We start from the raw sequence: 13,732 nt of genomic DNA, 5'->3' as shown, positions 1-13,732 counted from the left end.
CTATCATGAAAACTTTTTCTGAGTTCAATTATTTGGAAACATTTAATTTTCTGAATATTGCTTAATCTTAATTTTTGTTCTAAGATTTATACTATATCTTTGACTTAGAATTTATTTAAAAGACATTGTATGATATCTTCCCTAGTATTAGAAACTTTAAAAAGTATATTTCCATTTTCTGTTGACTTAAAAAAAAGAGGTTTGTACCTATGTTGTTTATTTATCATTTCTTGCCTATATCTTATATGAGAAACTACTTTGGCAGTAACAATACACAATGTACTAACCATTGTTACTCTCCTAAAATCTTGTTTTGAGATTTTGTACCATTGATTTTATTTTTTTTCTTTAAAATAAAAATAACTGATGTCAAAAAAAATAAATTAAAAAAAAATAAAAAACAAACAAAAAAACAAGCTTTATGGCTAAGGTTCAAAAAGGAAATCTATTTTCCAGGTAAAAAATATTATTACAGTAGTTATCTTTAAGCATAAGATTTGGGGAAAAAAATTAGGCAGGTTTTTCTACTCAGAGTATTTAATCTTATCAATAGTTAAAAAGATAAATATTGCAAAATCAAATGAAATATTGCTTTATAAATTGTAACAGAGTGCAGCATGCTTTAACCAATTTCTGTTATTTAGAAAAATGTTAGGGCTGGCCAAATAGCTCAGCAGATTAAAGTGCCAGCAAGCAGGCGCAGGAGCCAGGGGTTCAATCACTGAAAACCCATGCAGTGAAAAAGAATTGTAAGCTTTATGAAATAATTCAATAATTATCATTTCACTCTCATGATCTTCTGCTCATCAGAAATCTGTTATTACAGAAAATATGGGGTCTTTTCCGCAAAGGGTTTGCTGTGAGAGCACAGGTGTAGTGAAAACCACTAAATCAAAGCCAACATGGCTAAGGAAAAGACTCACATTAATATTGTCATCGTCATTGGACACGTGGACTTGGGCAAGTCCACCACTGGCCAGCTGATCTACAAATGCGATGGCATCAACAAAAGAACCATTGAAAAATTTGAGAAGGAGGCTGCTGAGATGGGGAAGTTCCTTCAAGTAGGCCTGGGTCTTGGACAAGCTGAAAGCTGAGCATGAGCGTGGTATCACCATTGACATCTCCCTGTGGAAATCTAAGACCAGCAAGTACTATTGACCATCACTGATGCCCCTGGACACAGAGACTTCATGAAAAGCATGATTATAGGTACGTCTCAGGCTGACTGTGCTGATCTGATTGTTGCTGCTGGTGTTCGTGAATTCGGAGCTGGTATTGCCAAGAACAGGAAGACCCGTGAGCATGCCCTTCTGGATTAACCACTGGGTGTGAAACAACTAATTGTTTTTTGGGTTTTTTTGTTTACATGTTTGATTTACTGAAACATAAAATATTCCATCAAATTACCTACGAAAATCCAGGTAGCAGAAATATATGTCTACTTTTTTAAGGGTCTCAAATCAGTCATAAAAACTATAGATCAATATTTTCTTATGCCTTTTGAGTTCTGCTTGCTGTACTTACGTGGTGCTGAGGTAATAAATTCCCCCAACATAACTGCATAGTATTTAAGGTTAAGTGTGAATATTACATGAGGCCTCAAGTCACTTCATCAATCCTATTTGAACTTTGGGCCAAAGCAGCATATGAGACTGAAGGACACATCTTCATGTCCATGGATATGAACGTAGAGGAAAAAGGACTAAGGGAAATGGTGACTGAGCCACACAGAAAAATGTGTACCAGCATTTTGCAGTCATTGGCAATACAGACACATACACAATCTTCATGTTCAAAGTCTTCACGGGGATGTCTTCTGTAATTTCTTGGGTTTGAGTCTCATTTAGAAACAGCTTCAGCTTCCTGCCACTAAGACCAAACACCTTCGCTGCTTCATATAAAAGACCCTGTGGGTGAGTTCATTCTGCTACAGAGGGTTTTCCAGCAGGAGAGTGCCCACTGTGCCCACTAAACACTCTTCAGGCTCTGTGTTGAGGAGCTGCAGGTTTATGTACTGACAGAGGAGAGGACTGGGACTCTTGGCTGGAGAGAGGGCTGGTCCTGTAGTCACACAGAGTGTCCTTCCACTGAGATTCAGCAAATCTGTTTGGTTTTATATTTGTTTCACCATGAAAGACAGCCAGTTCTGTATTTTTAACACCAAAAATGCTTGCAACAACACTCTTTAGTTTCAGAAGGTCCAACTGGTTATCACCTTTTGGATTTTCCAGAAGCAATACTCCACCTTGTTCCCTGCCATTTGCACAGATGTTAAGATTGACACATGCACAAGCTGGACCAGGACTGGAAAACCATCTGGTGAATGTGATTTTCAGGTCAGACCCCTTTAACTGTGTTTTCTCTTCAATAAGGGTATCTTCTGATGCAGAAACTGGATATGGTTTCAAGGGAGCTTTACGGTGGCACATATGAACTCTGTGTGGCTTTCAATAGTATTATTCAGATACCTCTCTTCGGACTTTGCATTATAATACACTGTTATTTCATCAGTGGGAACCAGATTGTACTTCTTGTGAAGTTTCTGGATGTGACTGATAACTTTCCGAGCCATTCCTTCACCCAACATTGACTGGTCAGGAATGACATGTAAAAGAATCAAGGCCTGAGCATCCGAATGTGCTTCAAACTGCAGTCCCACCAGTGACCTGGTTGAAGGTATACATGAGGCGGCTGTCTTCCTCATGTAGCTCACATCCTTCCACTCTCCTGGAACTGCTCCATTTCCTCACTGTCCAGCTGCTTAATGGCCATCATCACTGCTTTAAAGGCTCCTTTCAGGCGCTTTCCCATGACCATGTGATCTGGCTCTGCCCTTAGCTGTATGCCGTACTTGTTTTTTATCCATAGATAGTGTAACTTTACGAACATTCAATTCCTCAAGGATGTATTTCTCCAAGGACCTGATATCATTCAGAGCTTCAGGATCTTGATGGATAACCATGATTTCTTTCAAAGCATACTTTATGGGAATAGTTTTTCAGTCTCGGATCACTCGTCCAAGTTCAATGACAGTTGCATCCTAGACACTGCATTCTTGATTTTGTTAATTAAGTCCTCTCAAACATAAGGCAGCATGAGGTACTGGATGCTGAGTGTATCCTTGTTCTGGACAGAAGCCGGATCAAACAGCGTTTTTAAATTCTGGTACATCAATTCAGTGAGAAAAATGGTGTATAAGGGGCCATCAGTCTGCACAGAGAAAGCAGGACACTAAACAAGGTCTCCAGGGCCAAAACACAATCCTTCCCATTTTCACCCTTTAGTCTTTGATGATTCATTCTGACATACCAATTGGTCAGAACATCTACAAACTCGACCAGGCGAGGCACCACAGTATAAAGCCTATAAGCTGCCATTTCAGTCTCAAAGAAACCCAGGAGGGACTGCATGAAGGAGAGGATCCACTGATCTGTGATACTGGGTCTTTCTCTGACTATATTCTCATTGTAGAGGAATTCTAATTCCTCCTCCTTCTCGAGTCTTGGGATGTTTGTGTGAAGAACCGGTATGCACTGTACCATGGAAACAACACATCCTTAAGGACATCCCCCACACCCTCCTCCTTAAAGCGGAGGTTTTCTGCTCTTACCACAGGAGAATTGATCAGATATAACTTGACAGCCTCAGCATCATACTTTTGGATGACTGAGACTGATCTGGATAATGCTTTTGTTTGCTCATTTTTTGGCCATCACTTGCCAGGATGAGCCCATTAACAATCACGTTCTTGAAAGGTAGCTGTCCAAAGAGAGCTGTGGCCAGTACCATCAGGGTATAAAACCATTCTCTGGTTTGGTCAATGCCTGCACCAATGAAGTCTGCAGGAAACGCATCCTCAAACTCCCTCTTGTTTTCAAATGGATAGTGAACCTGGGTGTAAGGCATGCTACCACTCTCAAATCAGCAAACACACACCTCAGAGATGCGTCACAATGGGCTCCTTCCATGGCGTGATGGAATGGTCAGGTGGTCAATATTCTCTCTGTGGAGATCTTTGCTCCTGATAGTTCTTCAAGTTCTGCCACTGAGCCAACACAAACTATCTCCTCAAAGTCATCACTGACCCACAGCAGGATTGGAGTGCCCCAGTATCTGTTTCTGGAGATAGCCCAGTCACGTGCATCTCTCAGCCAGTTTCCAAACTGCCTTTCTCGCACAAACTCTGGCACCCAGTAGCACAGGTCACTGTTCCTGAGTAAATGGTCCATGTGCTCCACCTGAACAGACCATCTGGGTACTGCTTTGTAAATGAGGGGCGTGTCTGACCTCCAGCAGAAAGGATAGCTGTGAGAGTGAAGGGGCTGGTGGCAACAAGTTGGCCCTGTTCCTTCAAGGTCCTGATGATATGTTTGTCAGCATCCTTCACATATTGTCCTGTAAAATGTGTCACTTCTGTTATGAAACAGCCTGAAGCATCTACAGGGCAAATAGGGGATGAGTCTTTCTGAATAATGTTGAAGTCCATACAGACGTGGAAGTCATCAGCTCTGAAGAAACCTGGTGCACGACCCTATGCCTTCTTTTTTTCACATAGTTGGTGACCAGCACAGTAAAAGCGCCATTTTCTTTATACTTCAGAAAATAGTCGAACAAGGGCTTGTATTTCTTGCCTTTGAGATAGACACCAGGAAATCTTTCAAGGATCTCATAGTCACTCTCCAACTTATAGAGGGCTGATAACGTGGCTTCCATTAAAATGAACAATTTTCCTCTGGCAAAATCTTTAATCTTTACATATTTCATATCTGGATTAACACAGACAGCAAGGTTACTAGGTAGAGTCCAGGAACTGGTTGTCCAAGCAACCAAAGATATATTTTCATCTTCTTCCAAAGGGAAAGCTACAAATACTGAAGGATCTTGAACATCCTTGTAATTCTGATGTGCCTCAAGGTTGGAAAGTGGAGTGTTACACAGTGGAGTACGGTATGACTTTCACACCTTGGTAAACAAGGCCTTTATCATATAGTTGTTTGAACACCCACCAGACAGATTCCATGAATTGTGTTTACAGAGTTTTGTAGTCGTTGTTAAAATCAATCTATTGGCCAAGTCTGCTGACAATACATTTCCATTCAGAAGAGCATCTCATTATAATTGCACAACACTGATTGCTATACTCTGCAATCCCCATTTTGGCCATGTCGTCTGGCTCTCTGATTCCCAATGTCTTATCAATTTCATATTCCACAGGCAAACTATGACAATCCCATCCAAATCTTCTATCAACATGAAACCCACTCTGGTGAGCGTATCTTGTAACTATATCTTTAATCGTCCCTGCAAGTATATGTCCATAGTGAGGCAGGACAGATGCAAAAGGAGGACCATTGTAGAAGGTAAATTTTGGCCTGTTTTGACAGTTTTAAGCATTCCTGAAAACAATTAAATTCACACCAGAACTGCAATATCTTTTCTTCTTCAGCAGGAAAATTGATATTTTCTGACAGTTGTTGAACCATTCTGTTGTTGGAGCTGGGAGGTCACGCAAAACTAAGAAAGAGCACAGGTCAGCAGTGCGGCACAGTGACCTGAACTGATACAATGCCAAGGCGCACCGAAACAACTAATTGTTGGTGTTAACAAAATGGATTCCACGGAGCCACCCTACAGCCAGAAGAGATATGAGGAATTGTTAAGGAAGTCAGCACCTAGATTAAGAAAATCAGTTACAACCCTGACACCATAGCTTTTGTGCCAATTTCTGGTTGGAACGGTGACAACGTGGTGGAGCCAAGTGCTAACATTCCTTGATCCAAGGGATGGAAGGTCACTTGTAAAGATGGCAATGCCAGTGGAACCACACTGCTTGAAGCTTTGGATTGTATTCTTCCACCCACTCACCCAACTGACAAGACGTTGCGGCTGCTCCTCCAGGATGTCTACAAAATTGGTGGTATTGGCAATGTCCCTGTGGGCTGAGTGGAGACTGGTGTTCTCAGACCCAGCATGGTGGTCACCTTTGCTCCAGTCAATGTCACAACTGAAGTCAAGTCTGTTGAAATGCACCATGAAGCTTTGAGTGAAGCTCTTCCTGGGGACAATGTGGGCTTCAATGTCAAGAATGTGTCTGTCAAAGATGTCCGGAGTGGCAATGTTGCCAGTGACAGCAAAAACGACCCACCAATGGAAGCAGCTGATTTCACTGCTCAGATGATTATCCTGAACTATCCCAGCCAGATCAGTGCTGACTATGCCCCTGTCCTAGATTGTCACATAGCTCACATTGCTTGCAAGTTTGCTGAGCTGAAAGAAAAGATTGATCGCCAGTCTGGTAAGAAGCTAGCAGATGGGCCCAAGTTTTTGAAATCTAGCGATGCTGCCATTGTTGACATGGTTCCAGGAAAGCCCACATGTGTCAAGAGCTTCTCTGACTACTCACTTCTGGGTCATTTTTTTTTAATTAATTAATTAATTAATTTTTTTTCAAAGTTTTATTGATAAACAGCAATGAGTGGGTCATTTGTGATGAGACAGTTTCTGTGGGTGTCATTAAAGCTATGGACAACAAGGCTGCTGGAGCTGGCAAGGTCACTAAGTCTGCTCAGAAAGCTCAGAAGGCAAATGAATATTATCCTTGATACCTGCCACCCTAGTCTTGATCAGTGGAGGAAGACCAGTCTCAGAACTGTTTCACCCAATTGGCCATTTAAGTTTAATAGTGAAAGACTGGTTAATGATAACAATGCATCATAAGCCCTTCAGAAGGCAAGGAGAATGTTTTGTGGATCTTTTTTTTTTTTTTTCCTTTTTGGTGTGGCAGTTTTAAGTTATTCATTTTTAAAATCAATACTTTTTAATGGAAAGAATTTGACCAAAAATCTGTCACAGAATTTTGAGACCTCTTAAAGTTTAATGAAAAAAGAAAAAGAAAATATGGTACATATTACACATTGATGTATTATTTAGCTATAAACAAGGATTGAATCCTGGCCAAAAAATGAATACAAGGGCTGGCTAGACAGCTTAGCAGATTAAAGCACCTGCTTAGGCAGACGCAGGGACTGGGGTTTGATCCCCAGCATGCTGTGCTAGCCCTGCCTACGGGGCATACTGAGACACTAATTAAGAAATGGGCGTGGTGGCATGCATCTGTAATCCCAATGCTTGGGAGGCTGAAAACAGGAGGATCACTATGAGTCTGATCTACATAGTGAGACCCCTGTAGACCCTGTACTAAATACATTAAAAATAATAATTAAAAACACTAAGAGAATAGATATGAAGTCCTTATATAACACACAGTGACTACTCACATATTAGTGAAGGGAGTAGTTGAGACAAAAGAAGAAAAGATGATGGAGGGCTCTATCTTACATAAGATATTGGCTGGTTATCAATCCTTTGAGCCGAGAAACAATCTGGGTGAACTGGTGTTATTAGTGTAATGGGTTGGATATTCCCGAAAAAGAAACCAAGAAAGAAACAAAGCAAACAGAAAAGTCTACACTAGAATTCCTTAGTACTAATGTTTCACTTCCATGGGCAAACTCCTTAAATTATAGCATTCTCTTAAGATGATAATTATTTACTTCTTATTGAGGATGTTATTTATAAATGTTCTATCAAAGCTTGGAAAAAAATAAATGAAGAGGCTAAGAAGTGATGACATTCACTTCTTGAGAATTAAAGCCATTTCTGGTCTATTTTGCATTGCTGCACAGAACCAACAAAACAGAAGATCCAAGCTCTCCTGATAGCTATATAGTTTTCCAGTAGTATCTGTACTTTTATGTAGTATCAGTAAGTTCTTTTGACATTTACTTATTTATAATGCTGCAGATCAAACCCAGGGCATTGTATCTGCTAGGCAAATGCTCTACCACTAAGCTGTATCTCCAGTCTTTAAGATTTTTAGAGCATTTTTTGACACCATCTTTGTCTTTTATCAGTTGTCTCAGTGCTGCCATCTCTGAACAGAAATAATGTTTTCAGGTTTACCAAACATGTCCACATGCCAAGAAAATAACATCTCAGAGGAGGAAGTTATGTCTTCTGTGTGGTAATCATTGGAATGGCTTTGTCAGCAGTAATATTTTGCCAGCATTTTCCACTCCACAAATAAAAATGGTATTTTCTAAAATCTTTAAAGGATTATAAGAGTAAATTACCCCTAATTTTTTTATCTTTAGTTTTCTAGTACTTTTCTTTCTAATGAGCTATCTTAATTAAGCCAACCCATTTCCTTATATAGGAGCTGGTTTCAGACAAGCTGTTATTTAATTTTCGAGCTGTCATATTAATAAGCATTTTCTGTTTCCACCATCCCCTTTGCCTAGAATACTTTTCATGTGGTTTATGCCATTTGTCTTTGTCATAATGCCAATCCCTTAAAGAGGCCTTTCTTATTAATTATCCCATATTAAGTAACACCCCATTACATTATTTTCCATCTTTTAAAATTCATTTTCTATACTATACTTTTCATCCCTTGCAATTATATACTGTTTGCTTGTTTATAGTCTCACACATTACAACGTAAACTCTATGACAGCCAGAACTTCACTTATTCAACATTAACTTATCTACATATATAATAGTGCCTGGTACTCAGAAGACATTAAATTAAAAAGTTAAATGAAATTAGTTTGTTTTTATTTTTAAACATACTAAGCAAGGAAAGATGTGTTTGTAATAATTCTTTAATTTTTTTCAGCTGAAAAACTGTTTTGGGGATCCACATTCCTTGTTTATAATCTGTCTCTTAAGACAGTGTGATTTAAAAAGAAATTCCCAGGCTGGCCAAATAGTTCAGTGGACTAAAGTGCCTGCTTAGGCAGAGTGCAGTGGGCTGGGCTTTGATCTCTGGAGTGCTGAGCCGGCCTTGCCCCATGGGCCTGCTGCACCACCCCATTGAGACTGGGCGTAGTGGCATGTACCTGTAATCCCAGCACGTGGGAGGCTGAAAAACAGGAGGATCATTATGAGTTTGATCTACGTAGTGAGACCCTAATGTATATAAAAAATAAAAAATAAAAAAAAAGAAAGAAAGAAAAGATTCCCTGGAGAAAAAGATCCACAGGTCACAGTGTACATAAAGCGAAATATGATTCTGTTGAGATGTTTCAAGATACATAAGCACAGTATTTTAAAAAACACTGCCTCTTTAGAAATGAGTTTTACTAGGGAAACAGATATAACACAACGTACATAAATGTATAAGAAATTACAAGATTGGCTTTGGATAGTCAGCCACAGAGTTGGAGGATAAAGTGTGCAGAAGGTGTCTGTACATTGGAGACTAGAAGATTCAGTCCAAGGTCTAGAGTTCACTGTAGTGTTCAGTGCAAGCCCAGTCCATACCAGAAGGCTGACAGGTCTGCAACAGAAGGCTAAAAAGTCTACAATGGAAGGCTGAAAGAACCAAGGTGGAAGCCAGTTCTTGAAGTGTAAAATTGTATTCAGAAGCCACAATCTGGGTACTAAGGATGCTAACTGCCTGTTTAGAACACACAACTAACAAATCATGGCTATACATACATGTATTAAAATGTACACAAATATAAGCTATGATAAAAAGTAGGTATTTAGATTTTTAGGAAATTATTAAAGTAAAAGACACATTGTTAATCCTCCTGAAAATACTTCCTCTTACTTAGAATACACTTATCCCACTGTGCTTGCCACTTTCTAAGGAAGTTGTAGAAGTCCTCTTTTGTGTCTTTAGTTGTGCTGCTGCATGTGCCTTAATAACCTGAATTGACTCAAAATTTTGCCTTTCCTGGTCATTTTGACTTTGGGGAAGACCCAGAAGTCACATAATATCAGATAAGGGAATAAAATGAATGAAAACACATCACAATGTTTTAATTAGTCTGTCTTCCCATTGGATGGCACTCGGCAGCAACATTCAGCGAATTTTTTAGTCTGTAAATATATGGAAAGGGTTTTTTTTTTTTTTTTTAAAGTAGCTTTTTAATTTTTATTAGTACAGGTTTGTAAGCACATAATGATTATGTGAATTGTGGGAACTGGGACATACACATCTCAACCCTCTTTCTTTTCCCTTCGCTTCTACTCCTTTTCATATTATTTGGTTTATTTTAAACCAGCATCAGATTAATTTGTAAGCCCTTAATAAGTTGTTTTTTATAAACACAGATTAACAGCCAGAGCAACAGCCCTTCCCAAAAAAACATCAACAAACACAAGACAGTTATAATAAATCATGTAGATACACTGTCCATGACTCATTACAGTAACTTTTTTATTGCTCACATTTTCTATTTTCTCTCTTTTACTTTTTACTTATATTCTGGTTGCTCATATAAGGGAAATTGTGATATTTAAATTTCTGTGTCTGATTTATCTCACTTAACAGTATGGTCTCAAGAGGCATCCATTTTCCTACAAATGACTTGACTGTATCCTACTTTATCACAGAGCAGCACTCCATTGTGTATCAAAACCACGCTGTCTTTATCCATTCGTCTACTCATGAACATATAGGCTGCTTCCAAGATTTACTTATTACGATCTATAATGCTATAAACTTGGATATGCACATATCACTGAGATACGATGTCTTTAACTTTTTTGGGAAGACACCTAGAAGGGGAAAACCTGGGTAAAATGGAATTTCTACTTTTACTTTTTTTAAAAAGAGAACAAAAAATATTTTTAAAAACCCCCAAAACATTAGAAATGATATAGAATTTCACTAAATAAAATATCAGGAATTAAACAATGATTGTTATATTGCATAATGTTGTCTTTAAATTAGTTTAGCTTACCAGATAGAAACATGCAAAACTGGTTTTTAAAAGTTATAAGAAATTAAAAATGAAAAAACATGTAAGCATTAACTGCTCCTTTCAATAGACCAAAAGAAATCAGCAGTACAATTATCCAAGCTACCCTGTATATATACATCTTTTCACCTGCCTTCTCTTTGTCCTTTTCCTCATCCCAGTTGTTCCTTTTCTTTGAACAGATTCTTTCCCTTTCACAGTATCTGTAGTACCATTCAGATTTTATTTACTTTTTCAGGTTTTTACACTAGTGAGACAATATGATATTCACATATGGAGGTCTGATTTATCGAACTTATGAGTATGGTTTCCAGTTGCATTTACTTAGCTAAAAAAGATTTATCTTTTTCTTGAGGTTAATAGTACTTCATTGTGTAAAATAAATATCTTTTTTTTTTTTTTTTTAAATCCATGCCTCAGTTGATGGCTGTTTGGGTTGTTTCCAAGATCTATCCATGAAAAAATGCACTGCTATAACCATGGGTTTTCTATCTCTGTGGTATGAGGTTTTCAGTTCTTCTGGAAAAATACTCAGGAGGGGAATAGCTGGATTGAATGGGACCTCCAATTCTATCTTTTTGAGAAATCTCAGGACCTGTTGTACCAGTATGCATTCCCACGAACAGTGGAAAAGTTTTTTTACCCAGAGCCTGTGCAGCATTTAAAATTGGTTGACTTGTTAATAATAGCCATTCTTTCTGGGACGAGATAAAATCTCAGGGTTGTTTTAATTTGCATTTATCGAATGACCAATGATGTTGAACATTCTTTCATGTATTCATTATTTTCCACTTGTATTTCTTCATCTCTGAAGTGCATATTAATCTCAAATGCCCATTTTTTGATTGGGTCTTTGAATTTTGGGAGCCTGAATTTTTAAAATTCTTTGCATGTTCTAGCTAGAAATCCTTTGTCTGAGGGACAGTTGGCTAAAATTTTTTTCCCAACCTATAGGTTTTCTTTTTTTTTTTTTAATTGCTATTTTTTTCTTTTATTTATTTATATTTTATTGAGAAATAAATACGAATGAGAAAGTTTCAAAGCTGAATAATAGGACAGTTTCAATAACCAATACATTGTTCATTGTTATCTTCTTAGTGGCTATCCATAGTACAAGAAGCAGACAGGATATCCTGTCCAAACACTGTTAGTACACCTCTTTCTTCTCATTGAATTAAGCAAAAGTAGCTGTATATCTATCCTATTTTGTATATTTAAATACAAAATGATCTTTCCTTTGTATCTCCTTTTTTTTGTTTAGTCCTGTCAGAGGTGAATATTCTGCTGGCATCTAAATATTAAGGTGTTTGAATTCAGCGAAACAGTTCAACACTGTCTAGCAGTCTATAATATTAGTGGTTTATCCTCAGAAGTTATTGACTTGAGCCTTTTACAGCTCATTGTATTACTACGACTTTACTTTATATACCTCGGTTTTACACTTTTCTGTTGGATGGTTAAGACCAAGATAAAGCAAGATCTATATAGCAAGAAATGTAACTTTTGTATCTGATAAGGTCAGTTAAGTACCCTCAGGATTTATCTCGTAGCCCTGTACTGCACTTTGTAGATCCTTTGTCAGTGTCAGGCATGAGGATGAGTCACGGCCATTGCTTGACCAATTCGCTCTCTGTGAAAGCCTGACAGAATGTTGTTTCTCTCCATGTGATTCTCCCCAGGCACACTAATACATCATGAATCACATTTCTCTGTGGCTCCATGATCTTCCTGATCAGAAAATTTGGAGCACAACTGAGTTACACGTTGTCACAGTACAGATTCTCCTATGTCCCGAGTCTTCACTGACCTTGAAAGGCTTGGGCCAAAATGTTGGCTGACCTTGCAGCCCTTCCTTTTTTCCAATTTTGAACTGCTAACTTAGGTTGTTAACCCTCCAGAAGAGAAGCTTATTATTAACCTGAAATATATGCAGTTCGGTTCATCCTATCTGTCTAAATATCAAACACCTTTGGCATATCACGGAACAGGTATTTTCCATCAAATACTGGTATGTTCAACTTTAAGACCTTACAGAATATGTAGGAAAAATAATTTCATAAAGGTAGAAATAATCATTTACATAATTTTACAAAGAAATTTAGAAATCTAACCATATACAGAATTGTAACAGGACAGACCTGTGACTTTTTTTTTTCTTATTCATGTGACTTTTTTTCATTTATTACCCTTAAAAAAAACTTTGAGAGATATTACGGCAATAAATGGTATGTCATGACAAGAAGTACATATTTAGAAGACCAGGATGGCAGGCACTCCAAACATGACCCCTCTATTACACATCGTCATCCTCAGTGCAGCCGCCTGGCTCACAGGCACCAGCATATAGTCAGTCAGGATGAAAATCTCACCAGCCAGCAGCTAGTCTCAAAAACCTGATGTACCCCAGGATCACTGCCCTACCCATCTCGTGCGCACAAATGCATGGCTTTGCCCCTGTGATGTTTCTCAGCTTTTCTCCTTGCCCACTCTTCACTGTCCAATCCTCAAGTTCTCACTTTCCTTTTAATTGTATTGTAACTTTCTATACGTAATTCCATTTTTAAGTTCTTATACTAGGGAGACAGTATGATATTTACATGTGTGGGTCTGGTTTATTTCACTTATAAGTATATCTTCAAGTGGCATCCACTTAAATATAAAGGCTTCGAGTTTATCATTCTATGTAGCTGAGTAATACTCCATCATACAAAAGTACCACATCTATTTCAACCACTCCACATATGATGGGCATCTTGGTTGTTTCCAAGATCTGGCTATTACAAATTGTGCTGCTATAAACATAGGCACACATATATCACTATGATATGATGCTTTCAGTTCCTCTGGGAAAATTCTCAGTAGGGGGATAGCAGGCTTGAATGGAATTTCCAGTCCTAGTATTTAAGGAGTCTCCACACTGATTTCCATAATGGTTGCACCAGTCTACGCTCCCACTA

The 13,732-nt window shown here is 38.3% G+C and overlaps 1 protein-coding gene and 1 pseudogene across 2 annotated transcripts in view; both read right to left on the bottom strand.

Annotated features, from left to right (window-relative positions):
• Nucleotides 1–13,732, bottom strand: part of Btbd7 (BTB domain containing 7) — a 145,252-nt gene that overhangs the window by 79,560 nt on the left and 51,960 nt on the right. The gene's annotated exons all lie outside the window — the stretch shown is intronic.
• LOC101565384 lies at nt 1,516–5,499 on the bottom strand (annotated as a pseudogene).

The sequence above is a fragment of the Octodon degus genome, unplaced genomic scaffold (genome assembly GCF_000260255.1).
Source record: "Octodon degus isolate 3935 unplaced genomic scaffold, OctDeg1.0 scaffold00070, whole genome shotgun sequence".
Lineage (NCBI taxonomy): Eukaryota > Metazoa > Chordata > Mammalia > Rodentia > Octodontidae > Octodon > Octodon degus.
The sequence above is the reverse complement of the archived record's forward strand: the minus strand, read 5'-3'. Positions and strand labels throughout refer to the sequence as shown.